This window comes from Hipposideros armiger, unplaced genomic scaffold, assembly GCF_001890085.2.
Source record: "Hipposideros armiger isolate ML-2016 unplaced genomic scaffold, ASM189008v1 scaffold_31, whole genome shotgun sequence".
Classification (NCBI taxonomy): Eukaryota; Metazoa; Chordata; class Mammalia; order Chiroptera; family Hipposideridae; genus Hipposideros; species Hipposideros armiger.
This window is the reverse complement of record NW_017731381.1, coordinates 3,175,532-3,183,568: the sequence shown is the minus strand read 5'-3', so window position 1 is coordinate 3,183,568 and position 8,037 is coordinate 3,175,532. Positions and strand designations below refer to the sequence as shown.

The window sequence follows — 8,037 nt, the reverse complement described above, 5'->3', positions numbered from 1 at the left end:
GAAACCTAGGCTCATTGGTGGCGGGAGGTGGCGGGTGGGGAGGGGTACAAATGCAAAGTGAGGAGGGAGAAAGGCCTTTGGTGGGGAGGCAGAGAGAGGGGGAGGGGAAGGAAACTTCCCAAAGACCGGGAAGGGAAGGGAATTCCTGGCGGTATCAGGATCCAGACGGGTAACTGTGAGGGGCTCTAAAGAGGCTGGGTCCGTGGCATGGAGGCTCCCAGTCTGGGCAGTGTTTCCTGCGCCCGGCTTGGCATGGAGGCTGCGTTGCCATCTGCCAACAAGGCTCCCTGGCGGCTTGGACAGCAGTCCTAGAAAAGGCAACCAGTGTGGACCGACAAGCACTGGGCATGCCCCAAGTGGGCTCTAGGTAAGACCCTTGGGACCTTCATAGGATCCTGGGGGTCAAGAAGGGACCCCACGTATGCATTTCCTGCTAGCTCAATAAGCTGAGACCTGGGATAGAATTAGAGGAAATAAAATTACTGTGACAATTCTTGCCGTTCCGAGCTTAACAGCCACTACCTTATTATTCTAGTATTTAGTACCACCTATCTTGTGTTGTCCCCCTAGCTGGGCTCTGCCTGCCCCACCTCCTGCCCGCCTCATACCCTGCCACCCTGCAGGACACGCTTTTGTTTGTCTGTCTGTCCTACTCCTGACAGTAAGACCCATCTTCATATTCCAGCTGTCTACCACTCTGTCTTGTACCCAGTAGGTGCTCAAAAAACGTTAGTTGAAATGAATTTAGCTGCATTGAGTTGTAACCTGCCCCCAGCCCCAGCACCATGCTTTGTGTCTGGTTGGTATTCAGTACCTGTTTGCAGAATGGAGGACGGTGCGTGGGGTATTCCAAGGTGACCACTTCGGAGGAGACCAGACGAACCTGAATGTGTAAGTTCGGGCGTGTTTGTTCAAAAGTGCATTAGTGACCTGGTTTAATCACAAGAGACTCTGGAGAGCAAAGGGCCTGTGCATCTGTGAAACGAGCCATTTTATGCCAATCTTTGCGTAGGAGTCGGTGCTGCTTGATCAATTAACCCCACGCCCTTGCCTTCCATCTGTGCTTGGATCAAGACGGGCGGCTCTGCTGTGAGCGCAGAAGGCAATATCCATCCTTGGAATGGGCCGCCTGTGCACGGGTAATTGATGGGTTCCTGGGATGGGAGAGAGAGAGAGATATCCAAAATCAATTGCTCGCTGTCTGCACACAGTGGCCCGCCCTCCGCGCGGCTTGGGAGGAGAAGAGGCGTCAGCTGTGGCCTCTCGCTAGGGACACCAGCCGGCCAGACAGATTGGGCCTGCCAAGGACTGTCAGGGGAGGGCTTGTCCTCTATCTTCAGCCATGGCTCTCCCCCCTGGCAAAGAAATGAGTCCTGATTTGTGCCCCGGGGCCACCCGGACACCTGTCGAGTGGTGAAAAACAAGCTGTTTTAAAAGATGATGTCTGGCCAGTGTGAGAATGCTAGCCTCCAACTGAATTATTTTTTAAACTTGTTTTCAAAGTAAATGAGGCTAGCGGCTGCCCGCGGCTGCCATAGTCCCTCACACCACTGGGCAGCCTGAAGGGCGAGCTCCGGAGTCACACTGCCTGGGTTCAAACCCCGGCTCTTCCACGTGTCAACCGTAAGCTCTTGAGCTTACTAGCTTCTCTCGGAGTCAGTTTTCCCACCTGTGACCTGGGGCTCACAGACCCTTGTGGAGGGTTACCTGAGGTCATCCGTGAGATGATGTTCATCTCGGTCTGGGTGCTGTGTTGCACTTCCGGTGGGAACATTGGTGTGTTGAATGGATGATTCTGGAGCTGTTTGATCTTCAATTATGTAGTGTCTGCGTCTGCCAGACGAAGAGCTCCGTGCGGGCGGTGGCGGTGGCCATCTTGTTTCCTGCTGGCCCCTCAGCAGTTGGCATTGAGCCTGGTTCACAGAAGGCACTCAACGAATACCTTTTTCAGGGAGAAGAGAAGAAAGGTGATGTGGGCATGAGCCAGGGACCCAGAGAGGGCTGGGGCGGCCCTGGGGATATGGGGTGGTAGGAATTAGGCCACGGTGTCCGGCCACAGCCACACTGGAGTGAAAGCCCAGAACAGGGTTCAAGGGGCCACAGACATTGTGTGTTAGACAGGTGATCTTGGCAGCTTCCTGGACTCCAGCTCACTGAATCGGGTGTGTGGACAGCAGACCCAGGCCAGTGCAGTGTGAGTATCCGTTTGGCTGGGTCAGAGTGTCCACGTGACTGGACATGTTTGTGGGCAGCTGGGCAGGTATGTGGCAGGCGGGGGACAGTGTCAGCCACAGGGTGCACCAACTACTGAGATGACCAGAGAGGGTGTCTGGGGGCTCACACCAGCTTTGGAGTCGTACAAATACAGGTACAGACCCCATTCTCCCATTCGTGACCTAGGCAAGTTATTTATCTCCTGAACCTCAATCTCCTCATCTGTAAAAAGGGAACTGTAATGCCAACCTCACAAGATGTGCAATTGAAATGAAATATTTCCATAAATGCCTAGCGCAGTGCATAGTCGATGCTTAATAAACGCTGCTTTCCTGCCTCCCTCCCTTTTAGGGATCATGGAAAAGACAACTCATTTTTTTGTTGTTGTTCCATTTGTAAGAAGCAAAGTCCTTTGCAGATGCCTTTATTTGGGAGTGATGCGTGATCGACCCACAAATTCACAGTGGAAATTTAGTGATTATAGTGGAATATGTGGTGTTTTTAGGGTACTCCAACTTCCTCGAGTAGAAAGTAATTACCTAGCAGTGAATCAACTGAGGTTTGTCTTTGCGCCCAAGGTTGGTGTAGGCTTCGCAGCCCCGAGCTCTTCCCACCCACCTTTGAAGGTGGCAGCTAATTATGATTTATTTGTGGTGTTGTCTGGTTGAAGCCGGCCTGCTTGCTTGGGGTAGGGCATGTCAGACTGCAGGAAGGAGATTCAAAGATGGCATGCCCCCACCCCGCATGATCAAACAGCAACTTTATTATTAGGAATAAAGTCTAGGGCTATGCACTAATGCTGGGCTGCTGACAACCTATAATTCTCACGGCAGTAGCAAGATGTATTTTTCTCTCAGTTTGGTTAAGAAGTGATTTTCAAGGAGGGGAGGCTATGTACACTGAGGCCATGTATTAATGGTATCTTTTTAACTCTGTGGGGGTAGACGGGGGGGGTACCCAGGCAGGTTCTATAACTAATGGGACTATGCGTGTACTGAGGTTGTTAACCCTTCCAAGACCAACAGGGTAGATTTTAATACCAACTCTCTGACCTCCAAGAGAGTCTGCCCATCTGTCCATCTATTGAACCACTCATCCACCATGATTCCAACAAGTATTTATCAAACACCTTTCTCACAATTCTGGAGATAACAACATCAGCAGCTAAAGCATACAGAAGTGGATGACACAGAACACTTACTAGAGGCCAGATTCTAGGTTAAGTGCTTTACCTACTTCATTTGATTGTCACAACAACTCAGAGGTAGGGACTGTTATTATCACCCACACTTTATAGGTGAGGAGATAGAGGCTCATAGAGGTTAAGTGACTTACCTGACATTTTAACCTAATATGTGGCAGACCCAGGAGTTGAATTCAGTCAAGTTGATTTTACAGTCCATTCCCTTACCCACCAAACTCCACTGCCTCCTGGCCCACCTAGCCCAGCTGCTCAATCAATGCCTTGAGTGAATAAATTTAAAAATGAAGCATGTCCTCAAAAAATTAAATATAGAATTATCACTTGATCCAGAAATTCTAATTCTGGGTATATACCCAAAAGAATTGAAAGCACTGTCTCGAAGAAATAGTTGTACACCCATGTTCATAGCAGCATTTTTCACAATAGCCAAGATATGGAAACAACCCAAATGACCATCGGCAGATAAGTGGATACACAAAATGTGCTATACCTATGCAATGGAGTATTATTCATTCTTAAAAATGGAGGAAATCTGATACACGCTACAACATAGATGAACCTTGAAGGCATTATGCTAAGTGAGATAAGCCAGACTCAAAAGGGCAAATATTGTATGATTCCACTTCTATGAGGTACCTAGAGCAGTCAAATTCAAAGAGACAGAAAGTAGAATAGTGGTTGCCAGGGGCTGGGAGAGGGGGAAATGGGGAGATTGTATTTAATGGGTACAGAGTTTCAGTTGGGGAAGATGAAAAAGTTCTGGAGAGGGATGCAGGTGATGGTTTCTCAACAGGGTGAATGTGCTCAGTGCCTCTGAACTGTACGTTTAAAAATGGTTGAACTGGTACATTTTAGGTTATATGTGTTTTACACAATAAAAAAATGTACATTTCAGTGGCTTTTGGTATATCACAAGATTGTGCAAACATCACCGCTCTGTAATTCCAGGACATTTTTATTCACCAACCCCCCACCCCCCAAAGAAACCCTGTACCTGTTAGCAATCACTGGATAGGGTGGGGGTGGGGCAGGCATTGGGAGGGAAGGAAACTGGAAGGGTGTGAGAAAACATGGCATTGGGACCTAATCCTAACCCCCATCCCACCTCTAACAAAAGCCCCTCCGAGGCTACCCTAGCTTTGTTCATTTATCAGAGCCGTGCAGATGTGCTCTGCAGGCCTCCTTTCCATTATCCTCAGATATCCTGAGCCTAGGCAGATGCTCAGGTCCCCAGGAGTGACGCCAGGGATCTTGGACTTTTCCGTAGCTTCGATTGTGGTGTCGCAACTGCAGACAAGCCAGTGCTTTTTGCATGTCTTCTCTGCCATGTCCCTTGGGCAGATGCCAAGGGGCTCAGGCGAGGCCTGGGGGCTGAGTTTTGGCGCCTGTCCTGGGCACCACTCACGTCAGGTTTTCATGCCAGCACTTAACCATCCTTGGGAGCTGGTCCGCCGCTTACAGTTGAGGGAATTTTCCTTCTGTTATTTCCTTCATGATTGCCTCTCCTCCATCTGTCCTGCTAACTCCTTCTAGAATTCCAAATGGGCTAACCAGGATTTAGTCCCCATTTCTCCTCTGTTTTCTTATCATTACTTGTCTTTTTGTGCCTTTCCTCTGAGTTGGGGGGAAATTGCTCGCACCGAACTTCCAAATGACTCGTTTGGGTTTTTGTGGGTCCAGTTCGTTGTTTGGCCTCCCTGTGTTTAGATACTTGGATGGTCACATTTGCTTTTCCTACCGAAAGCATTTTCTGATTTCAGAGCTTTTCTTTCATGGATGCAGTATTTGTTTTGTTTTGCTTAGTCTTGTCTTGTTTCTATGTTTTATTTGGAAACAATTTTAGATTTACAGAAAAGGGGAAAATATATTACAGAGTGTTTCCATATACCCTTCACCCAGATCCCCCCAATGTTAACACCTTGCGATGTGTTTTGGGGGCTTATTGCGTATCCTGAGGAGCGATTTCCTAAAGGTTTATCAACTGTTGATGCAGGAAAACACGTGCAGGCTCTGCAGTATTGAGCTGTTGTTGTCACCACCAAATCTTAGGCAATTTTTCTTTATGTTTCTCATTCTTTGAGAGATTTATGTTTGCCCAAGACTGAGATGGGTTTTGCCAGATATTGTGAGGGCCTCTCTACTCAACTGTGGCCCAAGAGAGAGAGAAGTAGAGTCTAGGTGTGTGTGTGTGTGTGTGTGTGTGTGTGTGTGTGTGTGTGTTAGGGTGGAGGCATTTAAAGGGGTGCCCCCCAGTTGGGTGGATCCTTTCCTATGTTCACATCAGTTTGACATTAGCTGAGACAGCAGCCCTCCCCCTCACAGGCTCCACTGCCCACTCTAGCACCCCGCTCTGTCGATGTGATCACTTTATTTGATCCAGCGCCCGCACCTTCAGAAGCTTCGGGGTTAATCCCCTGCTTAGTTAGGGCTTCCCCAGATCCTAAGGTTAAAAATTCAAGTGCTAGTAGTTTATTGGAGAAGGGATCTCTGGACACCTGACATGGGGAGTGAGGAGTGAGACAGGGAAGGAAAGGCAGCCCATACAGGTACATAATCAAGCAGGTGACCACCAGGGACACCTGCATCTCAGTCCAACCAAGGAACTCTGGGAACCAGTGGAGAGTACGTGCCTCAGAGTTACCCTGCCTGAGAGGCAAGGGAGCTAAAGCATTTACACACCTGCTCGCAGGGGCTTGGTACTCTGGTCTACCTCACATGGACAGAGCTGGCTCTGGAGGTCAGAGAGAGTCCTCAGGTGAAGCGTTGCAGGCGCTGGCATAAGAATATCTCAGATGTTGGACATCAGGCTGTCATGCAGGGAAATAAGTACGTGCTGAGATGACCCAGGCAGGGACCTGACATTACCTGTGCTCTGCACTTCCTCTACACCTGTTGCTGTCTCCATTACGTCTTATGGGGTTAAAATTTGCCACTTGCCAAATGTCTCCCAGCTCACCTTTTCCTCCAACCTCTTAGCTTTATTTTTATTTATTTATTTATATTTATTTATTTATTATTTCCATTTGGAGAGAAAGCAGGGACTCTGGTTCTACCAGAGACCTGCCCTACCTACTTTCTGGATTTTTGTTGTTGTTGCTTATTTTTGAATTGCGAGGGAGCCAGCATTCTCCTCAATCTGGTGCCACCTTGTACACTCCGTCCCATAGACGTTCCACGTGGACTTTGGCTTGTCGAGAGTGGCCATCTTTATTTCCCATCATGGAGATAGATTCTTCCCTTTTATCAATTTTCTGGATTTCTTTATTCATTTCTATTGGTAGATCTGAGGAAAGGGATTTAAATATCTCAAAATGCAAATATGACTTATTCTCCCCAAAGGCATTCTCAACGTATTACCTTGGGGGCATTTGAACTTATGCGTATTTAATTTAATAACAGTTATGAAAAATAGCAGGAGGAAGCAGCTGCATTATTCACTTGGTTCAAAGACCGTTTATGTTTCCCCAACATTAACTTCCTGTACTTAAACTGACAAACCCTAGATAAATGCAATAATTTCTTCACATTTTCCCATGATCAGCTCTTTGCTTCTAACAGCAACAATTGTATTTCTCATTAACTTGTCCACTGCTGATCCTTAGAGTGTGTAAATCTTTGAAAAAGAAAAAAATCTTGTAAGAAACTGTCATAGCGCCTGTAAGAGAATGAAGAAGTAAAGAAACAAGCTATTGTGGTTTTCTCCTGGAGATAAGGATGCTGCTTGTGCCTCGAGCGAAAAGTTAATCATTTCTTCCTCCTCTGCTGTCGGTGGTAAACCTCACATATGTTATTTGTCGTTGGTGCTGCTTGTGCATCTAATGGGAGGTGTGGGGAGGCTTTAGTGGGAAGCTGAAGAGAAGATTGGGGACTTTACAAGGTTTGGAGTGCAAAGAAGGGAGCAGGGATTTAAAAACTAAGAGTTTTAAAATGACTGCACGTGACTTTAGCATTGCTGGTTGAGTAGAGGTCAGAGTGAGATCCCAGTGTTATTCTAGTTTCACGTCAGAGTGGAAAGTTGCAGCTTCTTAAATGTTACAGACAGTGGCTGACTGTTGGCCAAGCCCATTTCCTCGTCTTTCTGGGCACAGAGCTAGATCATGTTGCCCAAGCTCGTCTGCAGTGGAGTGTGGCCACAGTAACGTACTCTAGCTGATGGAATGTGAAGGGAGTGATGGGCGCCCCCTCTAGGACAGACCCATAAAGCCCTCCCATCCGTATCCTTTACACTTACTCCGTTTATGCCCACAGGGAGCATGAGGGTCTTTGGAAGCTACAGGATGAAGACGGCTTCTATCCATACTCTTGAAAGGAGCCTGGGTCCCTGAATCACCACTTGGAGGAGAGCCATCTGCTGATCCCAAACACCTCTTTCATCTTCATGTGAAGAGAAATAAATTTATATTGGATGTGAGCTACTGTCTATAAATATTTTACAGAGGCTATTATCTTGGGTAATACACCCAGGGTCTGGAGTCAGGCAAGACAGCGTTAGAATTAGAGCTTGTGTTCTAATCTCCACCTCAGAGCCCACTTCTTGAAGCTCCCGGACTGGCATAGTAGGTAGCAGGAGTGGCCTGGGAGAGCAGGTGCTAAGATGGGATTTTGGAGCCAGGTCGCCT

At 47.7% G+C, this 8,037-nt stretch overlaps 1 long non-coding RNA gene across 1 annotated transcript in view; it reads left to right on the top strand.

Annotated features, from left to right (window-relative positions):
• Nucleotides 1-7,829, top strand: part of LOC109379960 (uncharacterized) — a 156,530-nt gene extending 148,701 nt beyond the window's left edge. The window contains exon 7 of the long non-coding RNA XR_002123324.1: nucleotides 7,667-7,829. This is a non-coding gene — a long non-coding RNA (uncharacterized LOC109379960). The remainder of the gene's footprint in view (nucleotides 1-7,666) is intronic.
• Nucleotides 7,830-8,037: the final 208 nt, after the last annotated feature.